The sequence below is a fragment of the Salmo salar genome, chromosome 27 (assembly GCF_965601325.2).
Source record: "Salmo salar chromosome 27, fSalSal1, whole genome shotgun sequence".
Classification (NCBI taxonomy): Eukaryota; Metazoa; Chordata; class Actinopteri; order Salmoniformes; family Salmonidae; genus Salmo; species Salmo salar.
This window is the reverse complement of record NC_138317.1, coordinates 6,912,724-6,934,269: the sequence shown is the minus strand read 5'-3', so window position 1 is coordinate 6,934,269 and position 21,546 is coordinate 6,912,724. Positions and strand designations below refer to the sequence as shown.

Genomic DNA, 21,546 nt, shown 5'->3' with positions numbered 1-21,546 from the left:
AGGAAAATGTTGTGTGACGTCAAACCCACGAGTGCAGAACACAATGAATTAGCAGCACATTGCCTTAACTAACTCGTCCTCTGCTGTAGCGGTGGCCCCGCAAACCAGTTGGCTGAGATCTGCCTATCTGAGCTTGTTAAAACTTCTTATGGGCATGTGGGACTGTAGCGTCCCACCTGGCCAACATCCGGTGAAATTGCAGAGCGCGAATTTCAAATTACAGAAATATAAATATTTAACATTCATGAAAATACAAGTATTATACATCAAAATAAAGCTTAACTTCTTGTTAATCCAGCCGCTGTGTCAGATTTCAAAAAGGCTTTACGGCGAAAGCACACCATGCGATTAATTGAGGACAGCGCCCCGCATACAAAAACATGGAAAACATTTTTCAATCAGGCAGGTGCGTCACGAAAGTCAGAAATAGCGATATAATAAATGCCCTACCTTTGAAGATCTTCTTCTGTTGGCACTCCAAAAGGTCCCAGTTACATCACAAAGGGTCCTTTTGTTCGATAAAGTCCTTCTTTATATCCATAAAAACTCAGTTTAGCTGGCGCGCTTCATTCAATAATCCACCGGTTTCCCTCCTTCAAAATGCATACAAAATGAATCCCAAACGCTACCAATAAACTTATCCAAACAAGTCCAACAACGTTTATAATCAAACCTCAGGTACCCTTATACACAAAGAAATGATCAAATTTAAGACGGAGAAAGGTATGTTCATTACCGGAGAGAAATAACAAAGAACGCGCTTTCACCCACGCGCATGGAAACACTTCAGCCAAAATGGGAGCCACTTAGAAAAACTACAACTTCTAGCTCATTTTTCCAAAAACCAGCCTGAAACTCTTTCTGTTGACATCTAGTGGAAGCCCTAGGAACTGCAATCTGGGAGGACTTCGCCTCATAATAAACATGAAAGCCATTGGAAACAGTGGAAGGCTGAATTTTATTTTTTTTGGATGGTTTGTCCTCGGGGTTTCGCCTGCCATATCAGTTGTGTTATACTCACAGACATCATGTTATCAGTTGTAGAAACTTTAGAGTGTTTCCTATCCAAATCTACCAATTATATGCATATCCTAGCTTCTGGGCCTGAGTAACAGGCAGTTTATTTTGGGCACGCTTTTCATCCGGACGTGAAAATACTGCCCCCTACCCAAGAGAGGTTAAAGGGCTCTATAAATGTGCTCTTCAGACATAGCAGCAAAACAAATAATGTGTTGAGACAGGAAGAAAAAGCAACGTGATATAAATGAAGGACACAAAAGGAAAAATGAAAAAGAAGAGAGCGATATTAATGGGAGCTTAGCAGGCTTAGGTAACAGATGGCAAAGTGTGGGATCATTTGCAGGGAAGGGTAGCGTGGCCGAGTGGTCTAAGGCGCTGGATTTAGGCTCCAGTCTTTCTGGAGGCGTGGGTTCGAATCCCACTGCTGCCATCATTCTTGTTTTTTTTGTGCACGTCTTCAGTGTGGTCAATTAAAACTTTGGTAGCATTTCCATATTCAAACAAGGGAAATAACACCGCTGGCATCTTTAGCACTAAATTGCCTTAACTACCTCGTCCTGTGCTATAGCGGTGGCCACACCCAACAGCTGGCCGAGATCTTCCTTTCTGAGCTTGTTAAAGTGCTCTACAAATGTGCTCTTCAGACATAGAAGCAAGAACAAATGATGTGTTGGCACAGGAAGAAAAAGCAACATGACATAAACGAAGAAAATGAAATGAAAAAGGAAAAAAGAAGAGGTTGAAATTAATGGGAGCTTAGCAAACCTAGGTAACAGATGACAAAGTGTGACTTTGAGGAAGGGGCTGGGTAGCGTGGCAGAGTGGTCTAAGGCCCTGGATTTAGGCTCAAGTCTCTCTGGAGGATTGGCTTTGTATCACAATGCTGTCATCTTTGATGTTGTCATTGTTCGTGCAAGGCTTCAGTGTGGCTATCTCTTTAGTCAATCCATACTTTTGCAGCGTTTCTATATTTTTACAAGGGAAATAAGAAATGTTGTGTGTAGTCGCACCCACGAGTACAGAACACATTGAATTAGCACTACATTGCCTTACCTGGTCCTGTGCTATAGCGGTGGCCCTCCTACCAGTTGGCCGAGATACACCTTTCTGAGCTTGTTGAAGGGCACTACAAATGTGATCTTCAGACAAAGCAGCAAAAACAAATGGTGTGTTGACACAGGAAGAAAAAGCAAAGTGATATAAATGAAGAATACAAAAGGAAAAAGGAGGAAAATGTTGTGTGACGTCAAACCCACGAGTGCAGAACACAATGAATTAGCAGCACATTGCCTTAACTAACTCGTCCTCTGCTGTAGCGGTGGCCCCGCAAACCAGTTGGCTGAGATCTGCCTATCTGAGCTTGTTAAAACTTCTTATGGGCATGTGGGACTGTAGCGTCCCACCTGGCCAACATCCGGTGAAATTGCAGAGCGCGAATTTCAAATTACAGAAATATAAATATTTTACATTCATGAAAATACAAGTATTATACATCAAAATAAAGCTTAACTTCTTGTTAATCCAGCCGCTGTGTCAGATTTCAAAAAGGCTTTACGGCGAAAGCACACCATGCGATTAATTGAGGACAGCACCCCGCATACAAAAACATGGAAAACATTTTTCAACCAGGCAGGTGCGTCACGAAAGTCAGAAATAGCGATATAATAAATGCCCTACCTTTGAAGATCTTCTTCTGTTGGCACTCCAAAAGGTCCCAGTTACATCACAAAGGGTCCTTTTGTTCGATAAAGTCCTTCTTTATATCCATAAAAACTCAGTTTAGCTGGCGCGCTTCATTCAATAATCCACCGGTTTCACTCCTTCAAAATGCATACAAAATGAATCCCAAACGCTACCAATAAACTTATCCAAACAAGTCCAACAACGTTTATAATCAAACCTCAGGTACCCTTATACACAAAGAAATGATCAAATTTAAGACGGAGAAAGGTATGTTCATTACCGGAGAGAAATAACAAAGAACGCGCTTTCACCCACGCGCATGGAAACACTTCAGCCAAAATGGGAGCCACTTAGAAAAACTACAACTTCTAGCTCATTTTTCCAAAAACCAGCCTGAAACTCTTTCTGTTGACATCTAGTGGAAGCCCTAGGAACTGCAATCTGGGAGGACTTCGCCTCATAATAAACATGAAAGCCATTGGAAACAGTGGAAGGCTGAATTTTTTGTTGTTTGTTGGATGGTTTGTCCTCGGGGTTTCGCCTGCCATATCAGTTGTGTTATACTCACAGACATCATGTTATCAGTTGTAGAAACTTTAGAGTGTTTCCTATCCAAATCTACCAATTATATGCATATCCTAGCTTCTGGGCCTGAGTAACAGGCAGTTTATTTTGGGCACGCTTTTCATCCGGACGTGAAAATACTGCCCCCTACCCAAGAGAGGTTAAAGGGCTCTATAAATGTGCTCTTCAGACATAGCAGCAAAACAAATAATGTGTTGAGACAGGAAGAAAAAGCAACGTGATATAAATGAAGGACACAAAAGGAAAAATGAAAAAGAAGAGAGCGATATTAATGGGAGCTTATCAGGCTTAGGTAACAGATGGCAAAGTGTGGGATCATTGGCAGTGAAGGGTAGCGTGGCCGAGTGGTCTAAGGTGCTGGATTTAGGCTCCAGTCTCTCTGGAGGCGTGGGTTCGAATCCCACTGCTGCCATCATTCTTGTTTTTTTTGTGCACGTCTTCAGTGTGGTCAATTAAAACTTTGGTAGCATTTCCATATTCAAACAAGGGAAATAACACCGCTGGCATCTTTAGCACTAAATTGCCTTAACTACCTCGTCCTGTGCTATAGCGGTGGCCACACCCACCAGCTGGCCGAGATCCACCTTTCTGAGCTTCTTAAAGTGCTCTACAAATGTGCTCTTCAGACATAGAAGCAAGAACAAATGATGTGTTGGCACAGGAAGAAAAAGCAACATGACATAAACGAAGAAAATGAAATGAAAAAGGAAAAAAGAAGAGGTTGAAATTAATGGGAGCTTAGCAAACCTAGGTAACAGATGACAAAGTGTGACTTTGAGGAAGGGGCTGGGTAGCGTGGCAGAGTGGTCTAAGGCCCTGGATTTAGGCTCAAGTCTCTCTGGAGGATTGGCTTTGTATCACAATGCTGTCATCTTTGATGTTGTCATTGTTCGTGCAAGGCTTCAGTGTGGCTATCTCTTTAGTCAATCCATACTTTTGCAGCGTTTCTATATTTTTACAAGGGAAATAAGAAATGTTGTGTGTAGTCGCACCCACGAGTACAGAACAAATTGAATTAGCACTACATTGCCTTACCTGGTCCTGTGCTATAGCGGTGGCCCTCCTACCAGTTGGCCGAGATACACCTTTCTGAGCTTGTTGAAGGGCACTACAAATGTGATCTTCAGACAAAGCAGCAAAAACAAATGGTGTGTTGACACAGGAAGAAAAAGCAAAGTGATATAAATGAAGAATACAAAAGGAAAAAGGAGGAAAATGTTGTGTGACGTCAAACCTACGAGTGCAGAACACAATGAATTAGCAGCACATTGCCTTAACTAACTCGTCCTCTGCTGTAGCGGTGGCCCCGCAAACCAGTTGGCTGAGATCTGCCTAACTGTAGCGTCCCACCTGGCCAACATCCGGTGAAATTGCAGAGCGCGAATTTCAAATTACAGAAATATAAATATTTTACATTCATGAAAATACAAGTATTATACATCAAAATAAAGCTTAACTTCTTGTTAATCCAGCCGCTGTGTCAGATTTCAAAAAGGCTTTACGGCGAAAGCACACCATGCGATTAATTGAGGACAGCGCCCCGCATACAAAAACATGGAAAACATTTTTCAACCAGGCAGGTGCGTCACGAAAGTCAGAAATAGCGATATAATAAATGCCCTACCTTTGAAGATCTTCTTCTGTTGGCACTCCAAAAGGTCCCAGTTACATCACAAAGGGTCCTTTTGTTCGATAAAGTCCTTCTTTATATCCATAAAAACTCAGTTTAGCTGGCGCGCTTCATTCAATAATCCACCGGTTTCCCTCCTTCAAAATGCATACAATATGAATCCCAAACGCTACCAATAAACTTATCCAAACAAGTCCAACAACGTTTATAATCAAACCTCAGGTACCCTTATACACAAAGAAATGATCAAATTTAAGACGGAGAAAGGTATGTTCATTACCGGAGAGAAATAACAAAGAACGCGCTTTCACCCACGCGCATGGAAACACTTCAGCCAAAATGGGAGCCACTTAGAAAAACTACAACTTCTAGCTCATTTTTCCAAAAACCAGCCTGAAACTCTTTCTGTTGACATCTAGTGGAAGCCCTAGGAACTGCAATCTGGGAGGACTTCGCCTCATAATAAACATGAAAGCCATTGGAAACAGTGGAAGGCTGAATTTTTTGTTGTTTGTTGGATGGTTTGTCCTCGGGGTTTCGCCTGCCATATCAGTTGTGTTATACTCACAGACATCATGTTATCAGTTGTAGAAACTTTAGAGTGTTTCCTATCCAAATCTACCAATTATATGCATATCCTAGCTTCTGGGCCTGAGTAACAGGCAGTTTATTTTGGGCACGCTTTTCATCCGGACGTGAAAATACTGCCCCCTACCCAAGAGAGGTTAAAGGGCTCTATAAATGTGCTCTTCAGACATAGCAGCAAAACAAATAATGTGTTGAGACAGGAAGAAAAAGCAACGTGATATAAATGAAGGACACAAAAGGAAAAATGAAAAAGAAGAGAGCGATATTAATGGGAGCTTATCAGGCTTAGGTAACAGATGGCAAAGTGTGGGATCATTGGCAGTGAAGGGTAGCGTGGCCGAGTGGTCTAAGGTGCTGGATTTAGGCTCCAGTCTCTCTGGAGGCGTGGGTTCGAATCCCACTGCTGCCATCATTCTTGTTTTTTTTTGTGCACGTCTTCAGTGTGGTCAATTAAAACTTTGGTAGCATTTCCATATTCAAACAAGGGAAATAACACCGCTGGCATCTTTTGCACTAAATTGCCTTAACTACCTCGTCCTGTGCTATAGCGGTGGCCACACCCACCAGCTGGCCGAGATCCACCTTTCTGAGCTTGTTAAAGTGCTCTACAAATGTGCTCTTCAGACATAGAAGCAAGAACAAATGATGTGTTGGCACAGGAAGAAAAAGCAACATGACATAAACGAAGAAAATGAAATGAAAAAGGAAAAAAGAAGAGGTTGAAATTAATGGGAGCTTAGCAAACCTATGTAACAGATGACAAAGTGTGACTTTGAGGAAGGGGCTGGGTAGCGTGGCAGAGTGGTCTAAGGCCCTGGATTTAGGCTCAAGTCTCTCTGGAGGATTGGCTTTGTATCACAATGCTGTCATCTTTGATGTTGTCATTGTTCGTGCAAGGCTTCAGTATGGCTATCTCTTTAGTCAATCCATACTTTTGCAGCGTTTCTATATTTTTACAAGGGAAATAAGAAATGTTGTGTGTAGTCGCACCCACGAGTACAGAACACATTGAATTAGCACTACATTGCCTTACCTGGTCCTGTGCTATAGCGGTGGCCCTCCTACCAGTTGGCCGAGATACACCTTTCTGAGCTTGTTAAAGGGCACTACAAATGTGATCTTCAGACAAAGCAGCAAAAACAAATGGTGTGTTGACACAGGAAGAAAAAGCAAAGTGATATAAATGAAGAATACAAAAGGAAAAAGGAGGAAAATGTTGTGTGACGTCAAACCCACGAGTGCAGAACACAATGAATTAGCAGCACATTGCCTTAACTAACTCGTCCTCTGCTGTAGCGGTGGCCCCGCAAACCAGTTGGCTGAGATCTGCCTATCTGAGCTTGTTAAAACTTCTTATGGGCATGTGGGACTGTAGCGTCCCACCTGGCCAACATCCGGTGAAATTGCAGAGCGCGAATTTCAAATTACAGAAATATAAATATTTTACATTCATGAAAATACAAGTATTATACATCAAAATAAAGCTTAACTTCTTGTTAATCCAGCCGCTGTGTCAGATTTCAAAAAGGCTTTACGGCGAAAGCACACCATGCGATTAATTGAGGACAGCACCCCGCATACAAAAACATGGAAAACATTTTTCAACAAGGCAGGTGCGTCACGAAAGTCAGAAATAGCGATATAATAAATGCCCTACCTTTGAAGATCTTCTTCTGTTGGCACTCCAAAAGGTCCCAGTTACATCACAAAGGGTCCTTTTGTTCGATAAAGTCCTTCTTTATATCCATAAAAACTCAGTTTAGCTGGCGCGCTTCATTCAATAATCCACCGGTTTCCCTCCTTCAAAATGCATACAAAATGAATCCCAAACGCTACCAATAAACTTATCCAAACAAGTCCAACAACGTTTATAATCAAACCTCAGGTACCCTTATACACAAAGAAATGATCAAATTTAAGACGGAGAAAGGTATGTTCATTACCGGAGAGAAATAACAAAGAACGTGCTTTCACCCACGCGCATGGAAACACTTCAGCCAAAATGGGAGCCACTTAGAAAAACTACAACTTCTAGCTCATTTTTCCAAAAACCTGCCTGAAACTCTTTCTGTTGACATCTAGTGGAAGCCCTAGGAACTGCAATCTGGGAGGACTTCGCCTCATAATAAACATGAAAGCCATTGGAAACAGTGGAAGGCTGAATTTTTTGTTGTTTGTTGGATGGTTTGTCCTCGGGGTTTCGCCTGCCATATCAGTTGTGTTATACTCACAGACATCATGTTATCAGTTGTAGAAACTTTAGAGTGTTTCCTATCCAAATCTACCAATTATATGCATATCCTAGCTTCTGGGCCTGAGTAACAGGCAGTTTATTTTGGGCACGCTTTTCATCCGGACGTGAAAATACTGCCCCCTACCCAAGAGAGGTTAAAGGGCTCTATAAATGTGCTCTTCAGACATAGCAGCAAAACAAATAATGTGTTGAGACAGGAAGAAAAAGCAACGTGATATAAATGAAGGACACAAAAGGAAAAATGAAAAAGAAGAGAGCGATATTAATGGGAGCTTAGCAGGCTTAGGTAACAGATGGCAAAGTGTGGGATCATTGGCAGTGAAGGGTAGCGTGGCCGAGTGGTCTAAGGTGCTGGATTTAGGCTCCAGTCTCTCTGGAGGCGTGGGTTCGAATCCCACTGCTGCCATCATTCTTGTTTTTTTTGTGCACGTCTTCAGTGTGGTCAATTAAAACTTTGGTAGCATTTCCATATTCAAACAAGGGAAATAACACCGCTGGCATCTTTAGCACTAAATTGCCTTAATTACCTCGTCCTGTGCTATAGCGGTGGCCACACCCACCAGCTGGCCGAGATCCACCTTTCTGAGCTTGTTAAAGTGCTCTACAAATGTGCTCTTCAGACATAGAAGCAAGAACAAATGATGTGTTGGCACAGGAAGAAAAAGCAACATGACATAAACGAAGAAAATGAAATGAAAAAGGAAAAAAGAAGAGGTTGAAATTAATGGGAGCTTAGCAAACCTAGGTAACAGATGACAAAGTGTGACTTTGAGGAAGGGGCTGGGTAGCGTGGCAGAGTGGTCTAAGGCCCTGGATTTAGGCTCAAGTCTCTCTGGAGGATTGGCTTTGTATCACAATGCTGTCATCTTTGATGTTGTCATTGTTCGTGCAAGGCTTCAGTGTGGCTATCTCTTTAGTCAATCCATACTTTTGCAGCGTTTCTATATTTTTACAAGGGAAATAAGAAATGTTGTGTGTAGTCGCACCCACGAGTACAGAACACATTGAATTAGCACTACATTGCCTTACCTGGTCCTGTGCTATAGCGGTGGCCCTCCTACCAGTTGGCCGAGATACACCTTTCTGAGCTTGTTGAAGGGCACTACAAATGTGATCTTCAGACAAAGCAGCAAAAACAAATGGTGTGTTGACACAGGAAGAAAAAGCAAAGTGATATAAATGAAGAATACAAAAGGAAAAAGGAGGAAAATGTTGTGTGACGTCAAACCCACGAGTGCAGAACACAATGAATTAGCAGCACATTGCCTTAACTAACTCGTCCTCTGCTGTAGCGGTGGCCCCGCAAACCAGTTGGCTGAGATCTGCCTATCTGAGCTTGTTAAAACTTCTTATGGGCATGTGGGACTGTAGCGTCCCACCTGGCCAACATCCGGTGAAATTGCAGAGCGCGAATTTCAAATTACAGAAATATAAATATTTTACATTCATGAAAATACAAGTATTATACATCAAAATAAAGCTTAACTTCTTGTTAATCCAGCCGCTGTGTCAGATTTCAAAAAGGCTTTACGGCGAAAGCACACCATGCGATTAATTGAGGACAGCACCCCGCATACAAAAACATGGAAAACATTTTTCAACCAGGCAGGTGCGTCACGAAAGTCAGAAATAGCGATATAATAAATGCCCTACCTTTGAAGATCTTCTTCTGTTGGCACTCCAAAAGGTCCCAGTTACATCACAAAGGGTCCTTTTGTTCGATAAAGTCCTTCTTTATATCCATAAAAACTCAGTTTAGCTGGCGCGCTTCATTCAATAATCCACCGGTTTCCCTCCTTCAAAATGCATACAAAATGAATCCCAAACGCTACCAATAAACTTATCCAAACAAGTCCAACAACGTTTATAATCAAACCTCAGGTACCCTTATACACAAAGAAATGATCAAATTTAAGACGGAGAAAGGTATGTTCATTACCGGAGAGAAATAACAAAGAACGCGCTTTCACCCACGCGCATGGAAACACTTCAGCCAAAATGGGAGCCACTTAGAAAAACTACAACTTCTAGCTCATTTTTCCAAAAACCAGCCTGAAACTCTTTCTGTTGACATCTAGTGGAAGCCCTAGGAACTGCAATCTGGGAGGACTTCGCCTCATAATAAACATGAAAGCCATTGGAAACAGTGGAAGGCTGAATTTTTTGTTGTTTGTTGGATGGTTTGTCCTCGGGGTTTCGCCTGCCATATCAGTTGTGTTATACTCACAGACATCATGTTATCAGTTGTAGAAACTTTAGAGTGTTTCCTATCCAAATCTACCAATTATATGCATATCCTAGCTTCTGGGCCTGAGTAACAGGCAGTTTATTTTGGGCACGCTTTTCATCCGGACGTGAAAATACTGCCCCCTACCCAAGAGAGGTTAAAGGGCTCTATAAATGTGCTCTTCAGACATAGCAGCAAAACAAATAATGTGTTGAGACAGGAAGAAAAAGCAACGTGATATAAATGAAGGACACAAAAGGAAAAATGAAAAAGAAGAGAGCGATATTAATGGGAGCTTAGCAGGCTTAGGTAACAGATGGCAAAGTGTGGGGTCATTGGCAGTGAAGGGTAGCGTGGCCGAGTGGTCTAAGGCGCTGGATTTAGGCTCCAGTCTCTCTGGAGGCGTGGGTTCGAATCCCACTGCTGCCATCATTCTTGTTTTTTTTGTGCACGTCTTTAGTGTGGTCAATTAAAACTTTGGTAGCATTTCCATATTCAAACAAGGGAAATAACACCGCTGGCATCTTTAGCACTAAATTGCCTTAACTACCTCGTCCTGTGCTATAGCGGTGGCCACACCCACCAGCTGGCCGAGATCCACCTTTCTGAGCTTGTTAAAGTGCTCTACAAATGTGCTCTTCAGACATAGAAGCAAGAACAAATGATGTGTTGGCACAGGAAGAAAAAGCAACATGACATAAACGAAGAAAATGAAATGAAAAAGGAAAAAAGAAGAGGTTGAAATTAATGGGAGCTTAGCAAACCTAGGTAACAGATGACAAAGTGTGACTTTGAGGAAGGGGCTGGGTAGCGTGGCAGAGTGGTCTAAGGCCCTGGATTTAGGCTCAAGTCTCTCTGGAGGATTGGCTTTGTATCACAATGCTGTCATCTTTGATGTTGTCATTGTTCGTGCAAGGCTTCAGTGTGGCTATCTCTTTAGTCAATCCATACTTTTGCAGCGTTTCTATATTTTTACAAGGGAAATAAGAAATGTTGTGTGTAGTCGCACCCACGAGTACAGAACACATTGAATTAGCACTACATTGCCTTACCTGGTCCTGTGCTATAGCGGTGGCCCTCCTACCAGTTGGCCGAGATACACCTTTCTGAGCTTGTTAAAGGGAACTACAAATGTGATCTTCAGACAAAGCAGCAAAAACAAATGGTGTGTTGACACAGGAAGAAAAAGCAAAGTGATATAAATGAAGAATACAAAAGGAAAAAGGAGGAAAATGTTGTGTGACGTCAAACCCACGAGTGCAGAACACAATGAATTAGCAGCACATTGCCTTAACTAACTCGTCCTCTGCTGTAGCGGTGGCCCCGCAAACCAGTTGGCTGAGATCTGCCTAACTGTAGCGTCCCACCTGGCCAACATCCGGTGAAATTGCAGAGCGCGAATTTCAAATTACAGAAATATAAATATTTTACATTCATGAAAATACAAGTATTATACATCAAAATAAAGCTTAACTTCTTGTTAATCCAGCCGCTGTGTCAGATTTCAAAAAGGCTTTACGGCGAAAGCACACCATGCGATTAATTGAGGACAGCGCCCCGCATACAAAAACATGGAAAACATTTTTCAACCAGGCAGGTGCGTCACGAAAGTCAGAAATAGCGATATAATAAATGCCCTACCTTTGAAGATCTTCTTCTGTTGGCACTCTAAAAGGTCCCAGTTACATCACAAAGGGTCCTTTTGTTCGATAAAGTCCTTCTTTATATCCATAAAAACTCAGTTTAGCTGGCGCGCTTCATTCAATAATCCACCGGTTTCCCTCCTTCAAAATGCATACAATATGAATCCCAAACGCTACCAATAAACTTATCCAAACAAGTCCAACAACGTTTATAATCAAACCTCAGGTACCCTTATACACAAAGAAATGATCAAATTTAAGACGGAGAAAGGTATGTTCATTACCGGAGAGAAATAACAAAGAACGCGCTTTCACCCACGCGCATGGAAACACTTCAGCCAAAATGGGAGCCACTTAGAAAAACTACAACTTCTAGCTCATTTTTCCAAAAACCAGCCTGAAACTCTTTCTGTTGACATCTAGTGGAAGCCCTAGGAACTGCAATCTGGGAGGACTTCGCCTCATAATAAACATGAAAGCCATTGGAAACAGTGGAAGGCTGAATTTTTTGTTGTTTGTTGGATGGTTTGTCCTCGGGGTTTCGCCTGCCATATCAGTTGTGTTATACTCACAGACATCATGTTATCAGTTGTAGAAACTTTAGAGTGTTTCCTATCCAAATCTACCAATTATATGCATATCCTAGCTTCTGGGCCTGAGTAACAGGCAGTTTATTTTGGGCACGCTTTTCATCCGGACGTGAAAATACTGCCCCCTACCCAAGAGAGGTTAAAGGGCTCTATAAATGTGCTCTTCAGACATAGCAGCAAAACAAATAATGTGTTGAGACAGGAAGAAAAAGCAACGTGATATAAATGAAGGACACAAAAGGAAAAATGAAAAAGAAGAGAGCGATATTAATGGGAGCTTATCAGGCTTAGGTAACAGATGGCAAAGTGTGGGATCATTGGCAGTGAAGGGTAGCGTGGCCGAGTGGTCTAAGGTGCTGGATTTAGGCTCCAGTCTCTCTGGAGGCGTGGGTTCGAATCCCACTGCTGCCATCATTCTTGTTTTTTTTTGTGCACGTCTTCAGTGTGGTCAATTAAAACTTTGGTAGCATTTCCATATTCAAACAAGGGAAATAACACCGCTGGCATCTTTTGCACTAAATTGCCTTAACTACCTCGTCCTGTGCTATAGCGGTGGCCACACCCACCAGCTGGCCGAGATCCACCTTTCTGAGCTTGTTAAAGTGCTCTACAAATGTGCTCTTCAGACATAGAAGCAAGAACAAATGATGTGTTGGCACAGGAAGAAAAAGCAACATGACATAAACGAAGAAAATGAAATGAAAAAGGAAAAAAGAAGAGGTTGAAATTAATGGGAGCTTAGCAAACCTATGTAACAGATGACAAAGTGTGACTTTGAGGAAGGGGCTGGGTAGCGTGGCAGAGTGGTCTAAGGCCCTGGATTTAGGCTCAAGTCTCTCTGGAGGATTGGCTTTGTATCACAATGCTGTCATCTTTGATGTTGTCATTGTTCGTGCAAGGCTTCAGTATGGCTATCTCTTTAGTCAATCCATACTTTTGCAGCGTTTCTATATTTTTACAAGGGAAATAAGAAATGTTGTGTGTAGTCGCACCCACGAGTACAGAACACATTGAATTAGCACTACATTGCCTTACCTGGTCCTGTGCTATAGCGGTGGCCCTCCTACCAGTTGGCCGAGATACACCTTTCTGAGCTTGTTAAAGGGCACTACAAATGTGATCTTCAGACAAAGCAGCAAAAACAAATGGTGTGTTGACACAGGAAGAAAAAGCAAAGTGATATAAATGAAGAATACAAAAGGAAAAAGGAGGAAAATGTTGTGTGACGTCAAACCCACGAGTGCAGAACACAATGAATTAGCAGCACATTGCCTTAACTAACTCGTCCTCTGCTGTAGCGGTGGCCCCGCAAACCAGTTGGCTGAGATCTGCCTATCTGAGCTTGTTAAAACTTCTTATGGGCATGTGGGACTGTAGCGTCCCACCTGGCCAACATCCGGTGAAATTGCAGAGCGCGAATTTCAAATTACAGAAATATAAATATTTTACATTCATGAAAATACAAGTATTATACATCAAAATAAAGCTTAACTTCTTGTTAATCCAGCCGCTGTGTCAGATTTCAAAAAGGCTTTACGGCGAAAGCACACCATGCGATTAATTGAGGACAGCACCCCGCATACAAAAACATGGAAAACATTTTTCAACAAGGCAGGTGCGTCACGAAAGTCAGAAATAGCGATATAATAAATGCCCTACCTTTGAAGATCTTCTTCTGTTGGCACTCCAAAAGGTCCCAGTTACATCACAAAGGGTCCTTTTGTTCGATAAAGTCCTTCTTTATATCCATAAAAACTCAGTTTAGCTGGCGCGCTTCATTCAATAATCCACCGGTTTCCCTCCTTCAAAATGCATACAAAATGAATCCCAAACGCTACCAATAAACTTATCCAAACAAGTCCAACAACGTTTATAATCAAACCTCAGGTACCCTTATACACAAAGAAATGATCAAATTTAAGACGGAGAAAGGTATGTTCATTACCGGAGAGAAATAACAAAGAACGTGCTTTCACCCACGCGCATGGAAACACTTCAGCCAAAATGGGAGCCACTTAGAAAAACTACAACTTCTAGCTCATTTTTCCAAAAACCTGCCTGAAACTCTTTCTGTTGACATCTAGTGGAAGCCCTAGGAACTGCAATCTGGGAGGACTTCGCCTCATAATAAACATGAAAGCCATTGGAAACAGTGGAAGGCTGAATTTTTTGTTGTTTGTTGGATGGTTTGTCCTCGGGGTTTCGCCTGCCATATCAGTTGTGTTATACTCACAGACATCATGTTATCAGTTGTAGAAACTTTAGAGTGTTTCCTATCCAAATCTACCAATTATATGCATATCCTAGCTTCTGGGCCTGAGTAACAGGCAGTTTATTTTGGGCACGCTTTTCATCCGGACGTGAAAATACTGCCCCCTACCCAAGAGAGGTTAAAGGGCTCTATAAATGTGCTCTTCAGACATAGCAGCAAAACAAATAATGTGTTGAGACAGGAAGAAAAAGCAACGTGATATAAATGAAGGACACAAAAGGAAAAATGAAAAAGAAGAGAGCGATATTAATGGGAGCTTAGCAGGCTTAGGTAACAGATGGCAAAGTGTGGGATCATTGGCAGTGAAGGGTAGCGTGGCCGAGTGGTCTAAGGTGCTGGATTTAGGCTCCAGTCTCTCTGGAGGCGTGGGTTCGAATCCCACTGCTGCCATCATTCTTGTTTTTTTTGTGCACGTCTTCAGTGTGGTCAATTAAAACTTTGGTAGCATTTCCATATTCAAACAAGGGAAATAACACCGCTGGCATCTTTAGCACTAAATTGCCTTAATTACCTCGTCCTGTGCTATAGCGGTGGCCACACCCACCAGCTGGCCGAGATCCACCTTTCTGAGCTTGTTAAAGTGCTCTACAAATGTGCTCTTCAGACATAGAAGCAAGAACAAATGATGTGTTGGCACAGGAAGAAAAAGCAACATGACATAAACGAAGAAAATGAAATGAAAAAGGAAAAAAGAAGAGGTTGAAATTAATGGGAGCTTAGCAAACCTAGGTAACAGATGACAAAGTGTGACTTTGAGGAAGGGGCTGGGTAGCGTGGCAGAGTGGTCTAAGGCCCTGGATTTAGGCTCAAGTCTCTCTGGAGGATTGGCTTTGTATCACAATGCTGTCATCTTTGATGTTGTCATTGTTCGTGCAAGGCTTCAGTGTGGCTATCTCTTTAGTCAATCCATACTTTTGCAGCGTTTCTATATTTTTACAAGGGAAATAAGAAATGTTGTGTGTAGTCGCACCCACGAGTACAGAACACATTGAATTAGCACTACATTGCCTTACCTGGTCCTGTGCTATAGCGGTGGCCCTCCTACCAGTTGGCCGAGATACACCTTTCTGAGCTTGTTGAAGGGCACTACAAATGTGATCTTCAGACAAAGCAGCAAAAACAAATGGTGTGTTGACACAGGAAGAAAAAGCAAAGTGATATAAATGAAGAATACAAAAGGAAAAAGGAGGAAAATGTTGTGTGACGTCAAACCCACGAGTGCAGAACACAATGAATTAGCAGCACATTGCCTTAACTAACTCGTCCTCTGCTGTAGCGGTGGCCCCGCAAACCAGTTGGCTGAGATCTGCCTATCTGAGCTTGTTAAAACTTCTTATGGGCATGTGGGACTGTAGCGTCCCACCTGGCCAACATCCGGTGAAATTGCAGAGCGCGAATTTCAAATTACAGAAATATAAATATTTTACATTCATGAAAATACAAGTATTATACATCAAAATAAAGCTTAACTTCTTGTTAATCCAGCCGCTGTGTCAGATTTCAAAAAGGCTTTACGGCGAAAGCACACCATGCGATTAATTGAGGACAGCACCCCGCATACAAAAACATGGAAAACATTTTTCAACCAGGCAGGTGCGTCACGAAAGTCAGAAATAGCGATATAATAAATGCCCTACCTTTGAAGATCTTCTTCTGTTGGCACTCCAAAAGGTCCCAGTTACATCACAAAGGGTCCTTTTGTTCGATAAAGTCCTTCTTTATATCCATAAAAACTCAGTTTAGCTGGCGCGCTTCATTCAATAATCCACCGGTTTCCCTCCTTCAAAATGCATACAAAATGAATCCCAAACGCTACCAATAAACTTATCCAAACAAGTCCAACAACGTTTATAATCAAACCTCAGGTACCCTTATACACAAAGAAATGATCAAATTTAAGACGGAGAAAGGTATGTTCATTACCGGAGAGAAATAACAAAGAACGCGCTTTCACCCACGCGCATGGAAACACTTCAGCCAAAATGGGAGCCACTTAGAAAAACTACAACTTCTAGCTCATTTTTCCAAAAACCAGCCTGAAACTCTTTCTGTTGACATCTAGTGGAAGCCCTAGGAACTGCAATCTGGGAGGACTTCGCCTCATAATAAACATGAAAGCCATTGGAAACAGTGGAAGGCTGAATTTTTTGTTGTTTGTTGGATGGTTTGTCCTCGGGGTTTCGCCTGCCATATCAGTTGTGTTATACTCACAGACATCATGTTATCAGTTGTAGAAACTTTAGAGTGTTTCCTATCCAAATCTACCAATTATATGCATATCCTAGCTTCTGGGCCTGAGTAACAGGCAGTTTATTTTGGGCACGCTTTTCATCCGGACGTGAAAATACTGCCCCCTACCCAAGAGAGGTTAAAGGGCTCTATAAATGTGCTCTTCAGACATAGCAGCAAAACAAATAATGTGTTGAGACAGGAAGAAAAAGCAACGTGATATAAATGAAGGACACAAAAGGAAAAATGAAAAAGAAGAGAGCGATATTAATGGGAGCTTAGCAGGCTTAGGTAACAGATGGCAAAGTGTGGGGTCATTGGCAGTGAAGGGTAGCGTGGCCGAGTGGTCTAAGGCGCTGGATTTAGGCTCCAGTCTCTCTGGAGGCGTGGGTTCGAATCCCACTGCTGCCATCATTCTTGTTTTTTTTGTGCACGTCTTTAGTGTGGTCAATTAAAACTTTGGTAGCATTTCCATATTCAAACAAGGGAAATAACACCGCTGGCATCTTTAGCACTAAATTGCCTTAACTACCTCGTCCTGTGCTATAGCGGTGGCCACACCCACCAGCTGGCCGAGATCCACCTTTCTGAGCTTGTTAAAGTGCTCTACAAATGTGCTCTTCAGACATAGAAGCAAGAACAAATGATGTGTTGGCACAGGAAGAAAAAGCAACATGACATAAACGAAGAAAATGAAATGAAAAAGGAAAAAAGAAGAGGTTGAAATTAATGGGAGCTTAGCAAACCTAGGTAACAGATGACAAAGTGTGACTTTGAGGAAGGGGCTGGGTAGCGTGGCAGAGTGGTCTAAGGCCCTGGATTTAGGCTCAAGTCTCTCTGGAGGATTGGCTTTGTATCACAATGCTGTCATCTTTGATGTTGTCATTGTTCGTGCAAGGCTTCAGTGTGGCTATCTCTTTAGTCAATCCATACTTTTGCAGCGTTTCTATATTTTTACAAGGGAAATAAGAAATGTTGTGTGTAGTCGCACCCACGAGTACAGAACACATTGAATTAGCACTACATTGCCTTACCTGGTCCTGTGCTATAGCGGTGGCCCTCCTACCAGTTGGCCGAGATACACCTTTCTGAGCTTGTTAAAGGGAACTACAAATGTGATCTTCAGACAAAGCAGCAAAAACAAATGGTGTGTTGACACAGGAAGAAAAAGCAAAGTGATATAAATGAAGAATACAAAAGGAAAAAGGAGGAAAATGTTGTGTGACGTCAAACCCACGAGTGCAGAACACAATGAATTAGCAGCACATTGCCTTAACTAACTCGTCCTCTGCTGTAGCGGTGGCCCCGCAAACCAGTTGGCTGAGATCTGCCTATCTGAGCTTGTTAAAACTTCTTATGGGCATGTGGGACTGTAGCGTCCCACCTGGCCAACATCCGGTGAAATTGCAGAGCGCGAATTTCAAATTACAGAAATATAAATATTTAACATTCATGAAAATACAAGTATTATACATCAAAATAAAGCTTAACTTCTTGTTAATCCAGCCGCTGTGTCAGATTTCAAAAAGGCTTTACGGCGAAAGCACACCATGCGATTAATTGAGGACAGCGCCCCGCATACAAAAACATGGAAAACATTTTTCAATCAGGCAGGTGCGTCACGAAAGTCAGAAATAGCGATATAATAAATGCCCTACCTTTGAAGATCTTCTATGCTCAAGTCTCTCTGGAGGATTGGCTTTGTATCACAATGCTGTCATCTTTGATGTTGTCATTGTTCGTGCAAGCACAGATTCCCAGTATTGATTGTAAACATCGTTTGACATGTTTCTACGAACGGTAATGGAACTATTTGACTTATAGTTTCTGGTTTCGCGCTCGCGCATTATGCCTATGGATTAGAGATCTGAACGCGTGAACAAAACGGAGGTATTTGGACATAAATATGGAGTTTATTGAATTTCTTGTGGAAGTGGGAGTCCTGGGATTGCATTCCGATGAACATCAGCAAAGAATAATAGCTTTACCAAGGGCAACTTCAACGGTGGGATTTTAACCGACACCTCCACACACTCAATTAAGCACTTTAGACCACTCGGCCTGACAACACATTTGTTAACTGTCTCAATGGGTTCGACACATGGCCCTGCCATTGCTATGCCTAACTTTCATTGATTTCAATCAAGGGATAACACACATCAACTACAGTTTGTGGGGGCAACTGCCACCAGTAGGATACAGGTTGTGGTGGGCGAGTGGTTAAGGTGATGGACTGCTAATCCTTTGTGCTCTGCACGCATGGGTTTGAATCCCATTGACCTCACAAAAATATCAGTGCTTCATTATTGCACTGGAATATTATGACTTTCGCAAACACTGGTAAAATGGCCGACTGCCACTGTGAGAGCACAGGACTTGGTATTTGAGCGGTGAAGGCGATGAACTACATGTGTGGATTGGAACACTTACCTCTTCGCAAAACAGTTGTTATTTCTTCTCTTGCAGGGCAACCTCAATGGTGGGATTTGAACCGACACCTCCACATACTTAATCAAGCACTTTAGACCACTCGGCCTGACAACACATTTGTTAAATGTCTCGATGGGATCGACACATGGCTCTGCCATTGCTATGCATAACTTTCATTGATTTCAATCAAGGGTTTACATACAGCAACTACAGTTTGTGGAGGCAACTGCCACAGGTGGGCTACAGGATGGGGTGGCCAAGTGGTTAAGGTGATGGATTGTGCTCTGCATGCATGGGTTCAAATCCCATCCTCATCGAGCAACCAAAAAAAATCTGAACTTCTTATGGTACTGTAAGATTTTGACTTTCGCAAACACTGGTAAGATGGCTGACTGCCACTGCGAGAGCACAGCACTTGGTATCTGAGTGGTGAAGGTGATGAACTCCATGTGTGGATTGGAACACCAACCTCTTTGCAAAACAGTTGTTATTTCTTCTCTTGTATGGCTCCACATGAATATAGAATCCCTGCACAATAATAGAGCGACTGCTAAGATTCAGGTATTGAAGAATAGCTTTACCAAGTTCAACCTCAATGGTGGGATTTCAACCGACACCTCCACACACTTAATCAAGCACTTTAGACCACTAAGCCTGACAACACATTTGTTAACTTCTTGGTGACAGGAAGCTGTAACCTATAACAAACCTTGTTCACTCTCCTCAGGACTTTAAATGGCCCCACAAACCGTGGACCCAGCTTCCGGCAGGGCAGGCGGAGGGGCAGGTTTCGGGTCGAAAGCTGCCCCTCCACTGTGGTGGTGATCTGCGTTCTCCTTTTGGCGCATCACGGCCTGCTGAAGGTGAACATGGACAGCTTCCCATGTCTCCTCCACGTGCCTGAATCAGTCGTCCACCGCAGGAACATCGGTCTGACTCTGATGCCAAGGCTCCAGAACCGGCTGGTACACCAGTACGCACGGGAAGGGAGAGAGGTTAGTGGAGGAGTGGCGAAGCGAGTTCTGTGCCATCTTGGACCAGGGCACGAACGCCGCCCACTCCCCCGGCCAGTCCTGGCAATAGGACCGCAGAAACCTACCCACATCCTAGTTCACGCTCTCCACCTGCCCATTACTCTCGGGGTGAAACCTTGAAGTAAGGCTGATAGAGACCCCCAGACATTCCATGAACGCCTTCCAGACCCTAGACGTGAACTGGGAACACCGATCAGACACTATATCCTCAGGCACCCCGTAGTGCCGGAAGACGTGTGTAAACAAGGCCGCCACAGTATGTAGGCCCGTAGGGAGACCGGGCAGAGGGAGGAGACGACAGGACATAGCGCAACGATCCACAACTACCAGGATCGTGGTGTTACCCTGTGAGGGTGGAAGATCAGTCAGAAAATCCACCGACAGGTGCGACCAAGGCCGCTGTGGAACGGGTAAGGGGTGTAGCTTACCTCTGGGCAGGTGCCTAGGAGCCTTAGACTGGGCGCACACAGAGCAGGAGGAAAAATAAACCCTCACATCCTTAGCCAAGGTAGGCCACCAGTACCTCCCGCTCAAACAGCGCACTGTTGACCGATCCCAGGATGACCAGCGGAGGGTGACCTGTGGACCCAATAGATCAACCGGTCACGAACAGCAGACGGTACATACAGACGCCCAGCGGGACACTGGAAGGTAGCGGGCTCTGCACGTAACGCCTGCTCTATGTCCGTGTCCAGCTCCCACATTACCGGCGCTACCAGGCAGGAGGCGGAGAGTATGGGAGTGGGATCCATGGGCCGCTCCTCTGTGTCATCCAGCCGGGACAATGCGTCTGCCTTCACGTTCTGGGAACCTGGTGTCATGACGTTGGCCTCTTTGAGTACAGGGAGGACAGTTGACCCCCTCCCCCTTGCACCATCCCCCAACCTACCTTCCCCCACCCAGTCCCTGTGTGAAGGAGTGGTAAAATTCCAGAGAAGAATCTCTGGCCACATGGCCCATAGAGAGACACAGGAAATTCTTCCAACTCACAGAATTGGGGAACCGAGTGACATTTGTGTTCTGGAGAAGGTATGGAAGATTGGTGAAGAATCCAGCTACGAACTGGTCCGCTTGGTACAATTTTGTGATACTCAGAAGAGACAATATAGCCATATTACCATAAAACAGTTTATATAATAGCCTCAGCCTTGAGACTTGCATCCACATGGTTGTATAGAATGTATTAATAAGGATAAAGCTATTTGTAATACATTGAGATGCTATGTACTGACGTTAATGTGATAGAATTGTATTTCTGTACCAAGCTTAACTCAGTCATCGGCACGCCCCCAGGGACACAGACAGGACCAGGCGTCATGTGACATGTTCACTATAAAACCATACCTAGATTTACTTTCTAA

The 21,546-nt window shown here is 43.2% G+C and overlaps 8 non-coding genes across 8 annotated transcripts; all 8 read left to right on the top strand.

The window, feature by feature from the left end:
* Positions 1-1,368: 1,368 nt before the first annotated feature.
* On the top strand, positions 1,369-1,450 carry trnal-uag (transfer RNA leucine (anticodon UAG)). The gene has a single exon. It is a non-coding gene; the product is annotated as a tRNA-Leu (tRNA).
* Positions 1,451-3,618: 2,168 nt separating this feature from the next.
* trnal-uag (transfer RNA leucine (anticodon UAG)) lies at positions 3,619-3,700 on the top strand. The gene has a single exon. It is a non-coding gene; the product is annotated as a tRNA-Leu (tRNA).
* A 2,133-nt stretch (positions 3,701-5,833) lies between these two features.
* trnal-uag (transfer RNA leucine (anticodon UAG)) lies at positions 5,834-5,915 on the top strand. The gene has a single exon. It is a non-coding gene; the product is annotated as a tRNA-Leu (tRNA).
* A 2,169-nt stretch (positions 5,916-8,084) lies between these two features.
* trnal-uag (transfer RNA leucine (anticodon UAG)) lies at positions 8,085-8,166 on the top strand. Its single transcript has one exon. It is a non-coding gene; the product is annotated as a tRNA-Leu (tRNA).
* Positions 8,167-10,334: 2,168 nt separating this feature from the next.
* On the top strand, positions 10,335-10,416 carry trnal-uag (transfer RNA leucine (anticodon UAG)). The gene has a single exon. It is a non-coding gene; the product is annotated as a tRNA-Leu (tRNA).
* A 2,133-nt stretch (positions 10,417-12,549) lies between these two features.
* On the top strand, positions 12,550-12,631 carry trnal-uag (transfer RNA leucine (anticodon UAG)). Its single transcript has one exon. It is a non-coding gene; the product is annotated as a tRNA-Leu (tRNA).
* Positions 12,632-14,800: 2,169 nt separating this feature from the next.
* trnal-uag (transfer RNA leucine (anticodon UAG)) lies at positions 14,801-14,882 on the top strand. Its single transcript has one exon. It is a non-coding gene; the product is annotated as a tRNA-Leu (tRNA).
* Positions 14,883-17,050: 2,168 nt separating this feature from the next.
* trnal-uag (transfer RNA leucine (anticodon UAG)) lies at positions 17,051-17,132 on the top strand. Its single transcript has one exon. It is a non-coding gene; the product is annotated as a tRNA-Leu (tRNA).
* The last annotated feature ends 4,414 nt before the right edge of the window (positions 17,133-21,546 follow it).